This window comes from Alosa pseudoharengus, unplaced genomic scaffold, assembly GCF_046254945.1.
Source record: "Alosa pseudoharengus isolate Yale_2024_CS ecotype anadromous, Long Island Sound unplaced genomic scaffold, YU_APseudo_1.1 YU_APseudo_1.1_scf_25, whole genome shotgun sequence".
Lineage (NCBI taxonomy): Eukaryota > Metazoa > Chordata > Actinopteri > Clupeiformes > Clupeidae > Alosa > Alosa pseudoharengus.
Window position 1 is genome coordinate 170,050 of NW_027468696.1, and position 11,369 is coordinate 181,418.

Sequence of the window (11,369 nt, forward strand, 5' to 3'; positions counted from 1 at the left end):
GTTGGGCTTTTGTCATATATGATAAGGCCAAATACAAAAAAAATGTTAATAATATCGCCTAGATAACTGTACAACCAGAGTTTTTCCAATGTAGTTTCACAAAATGCTAAGCAGCATGCATACCCAGCTAACAATTTATGGTTTCCAAAACGTTCTGGGAACCATAGTTTTTGGTTTCGGAAACGTTAGTTTTTGGTTCCCAAACGTTACCCTAAGGTTAGTTTTTGAGCAAGTTTTGGTTCCCATGGAAAGTTTGCTGAACGTTCCGGAAACGTTAGTTCTTGGTTATATAAAACGTTCCCTGAACGTTCCCCTAACGTTAGCTAAAGGTTGCAAACTTTAGAGAACCTTCCCCTAACGTTCCCCAACCGTTGCAAACTTTAAAAAACCTTCCCCTAACGTTCCCTAACTGTTCCCATAACGTTCCCTAACATTTAGGGAACGTTCCCTTCCCTAAATATTGCAACCTTTAGGAAACCCTCCCCTAACATTGCAACCTTTGCATACCAATTACTTTAAACAGCACGAGCAGGAATGCATTATTATATATTAGCAGGAAAGAATGAACAGGCAAAATCGATGGAACTTATAACTTTAATATAAAATTATCAAAAGACAAAAAAAACAATATAAAAGGCCTCACTGTATATATATATATATATATATATATATATATATATATATATATATATAAATTAGACTTAGTGTTAGCTAAGTATATTAACATAAGGCATTTGACTTTGGTAGGTGCTACATTCAACAAATAGACACACTGTACAATAGACAACAATATACATTGTGGCAGATACCAACACAATATACAAAGACATAATACCAATACAAGTACACATGGAGTGGGCTGTTGAGTGCAAAGTAATAGTGCAAATGTAGAGTGCAAGACGTATATTGGAATGATAAAGTAAGTAATGTGCAGGTGTGGTCAAAGTGGGGATGACTCCACTTATCCACAGAGTGATAACAGTGCGAAAGAAGCTGCTCCTGTGTGTGGTTGTTTTTGTGTGTAAAAAATACAATTGCTGTAATACAAAAAAATACTATAGCTTTGATAGACAATACTATAGCTTTAATTAAAGAAAAATACAAAAGGTTTAATACAACAACAAAAAAATACAAAAGCTTTAAAAATAATTAAAAAAAAATAGAGCTCCAGTCCTTCAAGTCCGAGTCGAGTCTCAACAAGATCAGTCCTCAGCTTGCCTAAAAAGAAAAAAAAAAGTTTGATGTCATACTAAGAATGAACATGTTGAAAAAAACAAGACAAAGTGCCTTACTAACAACCCTTTTTTTTCTGATCACAAAAAAAGTAGTTTTCCCATTCCTTTGATTGTTATGAACAAATTTCAATTTACCGTCTGTGTGGGGCAAACTTCAGTGCTAGCCCAATCAGGTCCTCCGCCTCTGCAGCATTTAGCGCAGGGAAGTTTTTCTGGGCCGCAGCTATAGTAGAAATCAACAAATGAGAAAAGTTAAGTCAAATTAAAACTTCTTATCAGCCAAGTTAAGCATAATACTGATGTGAACAATAAAATAACACCTGCCTGTTAAAACCCTGCAGAGGGTTAGGTCCTGAAAGGATTTCTTGGCCTTCCTGCCCCGCAGGCTGTACTCCTTTAGAACGTTGTTGGTTGCCACCCACCGTAGCATACGACGGATGGCAGCACCTGGAGTCAACCCTCCAAGGGACGCCAAGAAAAGTAGCTGTAAAACATAGAAATACAAATTATATAGAACAACATATAGAAAGTGGAGAGCTTATACAATCTCATATTGTAAGTCAGTTCAGTTATAATGATTTGAATTTATGCAATTACATAGTGTTTATCTTAAGGGCAGGACTATGGCCATTTAATTACCATTTTGTTCCTCCTCTCCTGGTTACCAAGACTCTGGTCCAAGTCTTGCAGCTCGGTGACTGTCGAGCAGGGGGACAGCAAAAGGTCTTCAACCGGACCAGAGGGAAGTGACTGTGAGCCCCTTAAGAGGCTGAGCACCTCCTCGATCTTGCCCTCAATCAAGTCGATTCGCTGTGCCATGCGGACCATGGATGTCCTCACAGCTATGGAAAAGTTGATAGTGTTAGTTGTTATACATTATAAAATTACATATGTAAACAAATTAAGCGAGTCTTCTTACCTCTCATTTCCATCTCGATGGCTGAGTCACCTCCCTCTATGCGAGGAGTCACCTCCCTCTGTGCGACGTGTTCTGCTATTTACAACCAAAAAAGTTAAGTTACACTCAAATCCCTTGTCATGAAATTGCATTTAATTGGAAATGGAAAATTCAAAGCCGCTGTACCTTCAACTGGCACCCAAGTCCTGGATGGAGGGCATTTTGTTCCTCCTCTCCTGCAGCTCAGCCAAGCCACCTCCCTCTGTGTGATGAGTCACTTGTGCTGTTTACAACAACAAAAAAAGTTACTTACTCTCAAGTTCCTTGTCATGAAATTGTATTTACTTGGAAATGGAAAATTCAAAGACACTGTACCTTCAACTGGGTCCCAAGATGAAGTGGCAGGCGTTATAATAGACCCATCCAGCTCTGGGCAATGAGCTGGTTGCCTGTGTGGTGTTGACTCATCTAAAAAGAAAGTAAATATGAATATTGGTCAGTTAATTTATGGTAGGTTTCTTGCACATGACATTTGCAAAAGATAAACCTATGCTGTTACATTAAACAATCGCTAAAAAGAAAAACTCACATGCAGGTGGTGGAGGCAGTGACATCTGCTGACCTAATAAAAGGCAGGAAGAGACAAATACATCAGAACAGTAACATGATATGCACTAGGTTAATAAACATGAATGTCAGTAGTTCCATGGTAGGAAATATGACTCAACTGGTTTTCTTAAATAATACATGTATAAATGTTAACTTACAGACAGGGCTTCCAGGCACACGCACCATCCTGGAATGCTTTCTTGCTTGCGGAACGGATTCATCTGAAATAAAAGACCATACAATCTGCACTGATTGCAAAAAGAATATTTGAATTGTGCAAATAATGTAGTCTGTATTTAAGAGGTCTTACCATCACGTGACCATGCACTGCCTTTTGTGGACGCTCACATCTTCTTCCGCCTCAATGCTAGAAGTGTCCATCAGCCGCTGACATTTTTCCATAGCTTTGGTGTATGAATCTACGTTAAGAGAACAACGTTTTTGTGAGCCAGTAGTAGAGCAAAGCAGTATTTCCATATAGAGAAAACTATTATTGATAGTATTGTAGCAATCAGTCATCTGTACACAACCAGATTTTCTTGACTGGATATTTGGCCCAGCTTTTGACTTGATTTTTGTATTGTAGCCCAGAGAATTTCTAATGGGGAGACACAGCATCCATAGAAATGCATGGGCTTAGTTTGTAAAGCCAGTATGGCAGCTGTGTATAGCCTACTACACACATTCCGCCCCTTCCTGTATGCTTCCCAACAGACCTCTGAAGTTTGCCTACAAAAAGGAACCAAAACTGCCATCTTTGCCTATAAGGAGATCAGGGTGTTAATTTAACCTAACTACCTATGACAAGTTACATTGCAAGTTAGGTCTGGGGTAGCAAAAATCTAAGTTGCTGTCTTAACGTAGGCCTGTTGAAGATCACAGTTAGCCTACCACTCGAAGGCAGAGGACAAACGTGTGTTGAGCAAAATGTCTGCATTTCAGACTTCTTCGTCCCCGGGAGAGTGCAATAATTCTCTCCCCATGTTATTTTCCCATAGCAAAAATTGCAAGATAGGCTACCGGATCTCAGCTTTTTGAAGGCAAAATTCAGAGGTCTATTCACTTGAATCGTCTATCCGATCAACTGTGTTACAAAATGGCCGCCGACAGTGTACTGTAGCCTATACATTATCAGAGCCCTTCTAAGGATTATTAGACATTCTCTGACATTATCTATAGCCATCTCTATGGCTCTAGTGTAGCCTACATATGCAGGACTGTTCAGTAGGTTATACCAACTTAAAAAGCATCACCATCTCAGTATACCCACTTAAAATAGACTAGGATACATTTGGGGTTGATCACAGTATAGCCTACCCACTACAGCTAACTAGCCTACATCACAGTAGCCTAGATCCAGCTACATACAGTAGGACTATATCCACTAGCCTACACCACTGCTGCCGAGTGACTAGCCTAAAAGGACTGACTGTACACTAAAACTAATTAAAAGAAACGGTAGCCTAGTGCTATTATTTGTAACATCAACGCGAGCAGGTTAACACGATGACACAAAACATACAATGCTGCAAAACATAACACGTTGAGAACAGCTCAAACAAAGACGAACGAGCAATGTGCTCTGGTAAATTACAAACTTGGCAGAATCAGAATATAACAAAGCCCTACAAGTGAAAGGACTTAAGGTTAAACCTCAAACTCTTGCATTACAACCACTAGGCCTACATCATGAAACTGTAACATATTTCACTTACTTTCGTGAAATCGAATTCAAGACGAGTGTAATCCATTCCAAGACTTCTTCCAGCGGCGTTCAAGAATCACGGAATTCTCCGATTTACGGAAGTCAGGACAAGACTTCAATCGATCACCTGAAAGCAGAGGCGCTGTCTTCCCCCTACTGGCGTGGGGGTAGGCCTACGTGTTGGGGAGAGCCTGTCTGATTGAACTGAAGTGAATTGTGAAATGAAAGAAGTGAATTTTCTTAGTTGTGAAAAGTGTTCTATTGATAGATTTTTGTTTAAAGTTCACCTAATACGTAAAAAAAAGCACAAAAGTATATATTTTTTATTTAGTAAAATTGATATTAGCCTAAAATAAATATTATCTTGATATGATGTTTACCTTACTTAGATTTTATAAGACCAATCATTTGAGTGGATCTAAATCAAGTGACTGCAAACATTTTGTATCTTACTTCAAAAACTGAAATGGAGCTTGTGTTAGTATCGACTATAGCTGTTATTGTCTCCAGTTTCTAAAGCTGATAGAGGCGCAATCAATCACACAATGCCAACACATTTAACACGGCATGGAATTGGAATGAATAGAGACGCATTACCATTGACGTCATTGCCACCTAATCAGAAGCCTCGAATGCAAATAATGTAAAATGTGTGAATGTAAAATGGTAATGGTAGGCTACAGGAACAAATGAAACATGTTCTGAATGTATTCTAGTGATAGCAGAAAACTATTATAAAAATATTTTATATTTTATTTACCGAAGTATTATTGTTTGTTTAATCCAACGTGAAACTGCAATCGGTTCTGAATGCAGACCAGGCGTCTTCCCCCTACTGGCGTGGGGGTGCACTCAGAACAACCAAAAACAACCAATAACAACTAAACGGGAACGTTGTGTGAAGGTACTGTGCAACCACAGGAAAACGTTTTGGTTGGTTGGTTCCCTTAACGTTTAGGAACGTTAAGAAACCCTTAGGTAACGTTCCCTAACCGTTAGTTTTTGGTTTGGTTCGAACTACCCTTTAGGAAACCATACACTAACGTTCCCGAACGTTCCCTTAACGTTTTGTGTTAGTGGGGATATTACGTTTCTTAAAGCTGAGCTGTGCTTAAATTGTTCAGTGCATGATTTCATTACGGGCCAAATAGAAAATAAATGCTAAATGTTAAATATAGCCTTGATACCTGTAAATATTTAAATCAGATGATGTACAGTATAGTTAGATCAAGTTGGAGAGTTGGATTATAGGATGCTCCAGAACTCACACAAACGGAGTCTTAAAGGAGCCACACCACTTTTATGACAAGACACTATAGCATATGAATGTGGTTCTGTTGACCTTTAGTTTTGTTGCTACTGTGCTTGGAGGACAGGTTTAGGGCAAAACTCAGCATATTTTAGTCATATTGCAATAATGCCGATTACAGTAATCATTTTGGGTAGCCTACTATAATCATGATATCACATTTTCATGCCGTTTCTCTAGTGGCTGGTAAAAAAGTTGAGTGGCTGGTAGATTTTGGAATCCACCAGCCACAGTGGCAGGTAGAAAAAATATTTAATTTCCATCCCTGGACCAGACATGTGAATGCTTTGCGACGGCTTGTAACGACGTGCAACATCTAATTCACACTGCTGTAACCTCCTTTCTGTAACGGTTTCGTGTCATTGTGAATCTTTAAACAAACAATCTGACGGGTTTTAGAAGATTAAATACAACCCGAAACTAAAAAACAGACCAGGCCTCTACTAGAGACCGGCCTTTAACCCAAACCTGTAGCCACACCAGGCGTTTAAAAGAGACAGGCGTCTCTTAGGGACTTGGCGATTATTTGAAGTTTTACGGTAAGCCTGTCTGAAGTAGCATCAACTTTAACATGAGGCTGAAGCTATTCTACTAACCCGAGTTAGCCGCATCTGCTTCTTGTTCACTTAAACCAGACTTAAATCAGCTTGTGCATGAGTTAATATCTGCTTGTGCATGAGTTCAACACTAGAGCTGTATAGGTGATTTAGGAAGACCTGATTTACTGTTGTAAAATTAAGGTAAAATTAAAAGAAGGAAACTTCAATTTACACACCATCTGCAGCATTTTAAGTGAACTAGGAAAGGAAAAAAGAAATTGTAGCACTGGTGAAATTGGAGAAGATAGTCGTTTGAAATGCTGAAACATAATTTGATCTTTTACTATTTTATTTTTGTCTTCTGCTTGTTGGAACATAGTATCAATAGGCGCATTCAAGATGAACTCTGACTGAGTCCATCTGACTGACAAGATCTGCCGGTTCAAATTGAAGGAGCATAAGACCACAGCAGAAGAAGTTGAACACATCTTTCAGTACGATTTGTGTCAGAAATTACAGTATGTGACATCATGACGGTTGTGTCGAGACTCGTGCACAGCTCTGCAACCACTTCCCGCAATAACTCAAGGTCATGTGACCTAAATTGCATTGCAGGCTGCATGCGGCTGTAGTTTACTCACTGGAACTAAGAAGTGTGATTACACTTCTTTCCTTAGCCTTTAATATTCTCTGATAATGTTCCTCGTTTATTTTAACTGCCCAGCCTTCAATTTTTTTTTATTAATACACTAGGCCTATATCATTTTCTTTTTGTCTATTTAAACCACCATCATTTTGATTGCTGACAATTGTTTTATTTTGTTTTGCTTTATTTTAATCTCATTATTATTGTTGTTTATTATTTTGTTTATTTTTACTATTTTGTTTATTTTAAAGCACTTTGGATCAACTCTGCATTAAGTGACCTGACTTGACCAAACCTGCCCATGCTCTTCAGTCAATGACGTCGCTTAGTCTCGCGCTTGACACATTTACTCGGAATCAATCCATCGTCTACTCCTTAGCTTCACTCTCGTTGTACCTGAGCTGACTGAGTGGTCTCGTCGCCTCTGTCAAGTTTGCAGCCTTCAAAAACTTCGCCCTGAAGTTACCGGGACTTCACATTACCACAAAAGTAAGTTTTATTCTCTTAACGTTAACACTAGAGGTATTTTGGTAAGGTTAACAGCGTTCTTTGTATCGATAGCTATCTTAAATGAGCCTCTGCTGGTACCTAGGCGGCTAGCTAACGTTAACGTTAGCTGCTAACTTAACTTTATAGCTAGCACTACGGTTAACGCTAACGACCACGTAAATTACTCTAATCATATCACTTTTATTCGACTCATGTTGTCAAAATCAATGTTTACGAATTGTTTCCGACAATTCGTAGGGTAGTAGTACCATAACGTTAGCTGACTCAAAGTCTGTCATAGTAATTGATTGGTGAAGTCTGACATTTGGAAACTGTCGGTAGTAAGCTTAAAACATTGCAGCAACATTGAAAGGTCAGCGCCAGCGGGGTTAAAGTTAAACAAATTTAAACTTTGAGCGTCACATTAAAAACGCCGGCCACAACGTGAACCCGAGACCGAAATGAAGGCGTCTCCATAGAGAAACAATTGGCCAACGAGGCGTTTGACGGTATGCCTTGAAATAGTACGTTAACGTTACATGACCTTAGACCAGCACATAACGTAGGCTAGATGTTGCCAACATGCCTGTAACCTCCATATGGGCAATGGACAACAGCATGATAAAGCACAAAAATCTACCCTGAATCCAATGCAATCACATATTTTCTAACTTTATGGTGGCGAGAAAAGACATATCTAGAAAATCATATAGAAATATCTAGCCTAGCAACCTACTAGTCCAATTATTTTCTGATTCTTATGTTACAGCAAACAAACTTATTTCTAAGTGTGCCCCTTATACTTGTGTCAAGTACTTTTGGTCACACATATGAGAAGTAGTGCTGCTTTTTGTTAAATTAACATACTTGTGTTGCATTGTAATGTTATAGCAGTTGTCATGATTTCACACAAGTTTCTTTATTCAACAGCAAGCAGTAGTCTTTTTAAAGACTTTTTCCATCTCCACCTTCCCTTGTGGTGCGGCAGTCTTTGCCACAGAAATACTCCCAAGACTCCCATCTCCCATCCTGTCTTCCCTTGCTGTGCTGCAGACTTTTCAGGTATGTCATCTTAATTATTTTTACTGCTAGACCAGCTATGCTGCTTGCTTACACTTTTTTGGTTACAAAAACATGTAAATTGTGTTTTTATTGACTTTGAAGAAAAATAGCTACTTCACTGATTTGGTGTAGTACTGTTACCTACTGTAACTTATGGAGGCCAGGTGACTGACAGAACTAGCAAGCTAGTTAAAATAGTTGACTTGCAGGTTGCTTGTCTTGATGCCAGAATGCCTACCATATCGGCATTGACAACTGCAAATGTGTCCAAACTTTTTCTTTTTATTAAAAGTAACCATCATATCACATAACCATAACAATCAACCATCACATAAGTCCTGTTTTTTTCTTTAACCCATAGAAGATGACGACAATTGAATGTTAAGCTGCCTACAAAATCTGCTCCTGCTCTGCATAATATCCTGCTGTGCTGAATTTTGTATTAGTTTTCTTTGCTCACTTCACTTAATTCATCCTACATCACTAAAACCGACCTATTGCTGAAATTGATCGAACCGAGAAAGCGACAATGTTGCCGTGTGTGTTGCTGCTTATTTTTGGATGTGTGTAACGTGTGTTTTTTTCTTTTTTGTTTGCCTTTTAGGCTTGTTCCAGACCAGCACTGTCAGAGCGGTGTCTGCGTGTCACTTGTGACGCTGCCTGTCATCGTCTGCACACCCTGCACTACACTGCACTGCACTCATATACAACAGAACCCACTAACGCCTACCTGCAAACATATCTACGACAAGAACCAAACACTTGCTGAGAACATATCTGACTGCACATACTATACTCTGAACCCTTTTGATTGAAACCGCCTTTGATATTGAAACCGCCTTAAAGATTGAAACCGCCTTTGAAACTGAAAACGCCTTTGAAACTGAAAACGCCTTTGAATTCTGAACCATTTTGAGACTGAAACCTCCTTTGAATCCTCTTCTGAACCATTTTGAGACTGAAACCTCCTTTGAATTCTGAACCATTTTGAGACTGAAACCTCCTTTGAATCCTCTTCTGAACCATTTTGAGACTGAAACCTCCTTTGAATCATATTCTGAACCATTTTGAAACTGAATCCTTTGCTGAATACTACTTTGAATCATATTGAGACTTTGCTACAAGAATTGACCACTTTGTGAAAGCACTATATAAAGACTCTAAACCATACTGATAAAACTATTACTGTGAACTATACATACCTGTGAAACGTTGATATATTTCAATAATACCTGTCAAAGTTGTCTTTGCTGTTATATACCTACTTTTAGACCTGGGCTGTGCTGCAAGACTGAACCTGAGCTGTGTGAGGACTTCGAGATTCCATCCTAGTTCTGCATAAAACTGATCTCAAGAGCTTCCTCTCATTCTTCATCAGTGTCATCAAGTGTTACCTCTACGTAGCCATTCCAGTGCCATATTCAGAATTGCCACTGATAAACAAAATACGCATTAACATAAAATTGAGGATAATTTCAGAATTTAATCGATAATTAAACTAAAGTAAATATTGTGTGTGAAGGTGAAAATTGTCATTTTGTACTTTTGACAGCCAGCTTGTTATTTATTGGGTGCCAAACATATTCTAATCATTTTGTTTTAATTCTTTGCTTAGCAACATTTCATTTTTGGGCCTACTATTTATTGTAATAAACCACTGAAATATATACTAGTGTTTGGATATTGAGTTTATTAACATTCAATCTCATCTAACTGTTTTTGTATACTCAGATTAAGTTGATTAAGTAACCTGTGAGTAGAACAGTAAGTGCTATTGTATAATCTGATTAACAATAATTTGTACAACCCATATTAGACTTAACTAAACTTGACCAGTAGACTATTAAGCGAAGATTGTAGCATTTTGAAACATGCCAAGGAAAGGCCGTCGCTCAGAGGCTCAAAAGAGACGTTGGCGTAAGTTGGACCTCTCTGAAGTTGAACCACATCAGTCTTCATTAGACCAAAGTGACTTGAATGAGAGAGAACAGGTAAATGAGGTAACTAGTGTTTTCCGCATGAACATGGAGCAGAGAGCCATCACATGTGTTCAAGCAACTCATAGCCAACGTGATGTAAGGTATGGGAACAACAGTAACAAGCAGTGCACCTGCAATTCCCTGGTATTTCTGGCAACTCTCCATTACAGAACTGAGCTCAACAGTGATGATCTTGACTATGTGTTGCAAAAAGGTAACTTGATGTACAGTGAAGCACTGGTAAGGTTGAGCGCGAGAGGCAATGAAGCACCCGACCACTTGGCTCTTGATGAATTACCTGATAGTGTTGAGATCTATGGACAGGTGTATCATATTGAAAAGTGCCCGTCACGGTTTGGTTATCTGAGGCAAGAAGGACCTGATGGTGTGGACTTCCTACAGCTCTCTGAAAGACTGCATTGTTTGTCAAATGATGTAAAGTTTGCACTGCTAACTGTAGGTAGCTCAACAATAGCTTTGTTTAGAGATGATGATAAATATGGAGTTTTTGATCCACATTCAAGAACACCTTATGGATTTCCAGCAAACAATGGCACTGCTGTGATGTTGACCTTTGTCAGCTTGAGTGACGTGATTGATCATCTGCTTGCATTCTGGACATTACTTGAATCATCTGATGCATGGATTTATGAGTTAATGCCAGTGTTATTTACATCTGAGTGTAATAATGAACAGGGAAGCCACACTGACAATGTGCAACCTGCTCAGACTGCAGAGTTCCCAGCTCCAGCCATTTCTGAGAATTCACTTACTAAACATAATAAGGATCGCAGGCGCAGAAAAGCTGCCAAAGCACAAAAGGATATATCCTGCAGTGAGAACAACAGAATCAGACAGCGAAAATATTATGAACAGAATAGAATGAAAAAAATTGAAT

At 38.8% G+C, this 11,369-nt stretch overlaps 2 long non-coding RNA genes across 2 annotated transcripts; both read right to left on the reverse strand.

Moving 5' to 3' along the window:
• Positions 1-2,200: 2,200 nt before the first annotated feature.
• LOC143099153 (uncharacterized) lies at positions 2,201-2,571 on the reverse strand. Its single transcript, XR_012981410.1, has 3 exons — positions 2,509-2,571; positions 2,320-2,416; positions 2,201-2,229 (listed from the first exon to the last, which is right to left on the reverse strand). It is a non-coding gene; the product is annotated as an uncharacterized LOC143099153 (long non-coding RNA).
• A 127-nt stretch (positions 2,572-2,698) lies between these two features.
• On the reverse strand, positions 2,699-4,534 carry LOC143099152 (uncharacterized). Its single transcript, XR_012981409.1, has 3 exons — positions 4,458-4,534; positions 3,053-3,161; positions 2,699-2,963 (listed from the first exon to the last, which is right to left on the reverse strand). It is a non-coding gene; the product is annotated as an uncharacterized LOC143099152 (long non-coding RNA).
• Between the last annotated feature and the right edge of the window lie 6,835 nt (positions 4,535-11,369).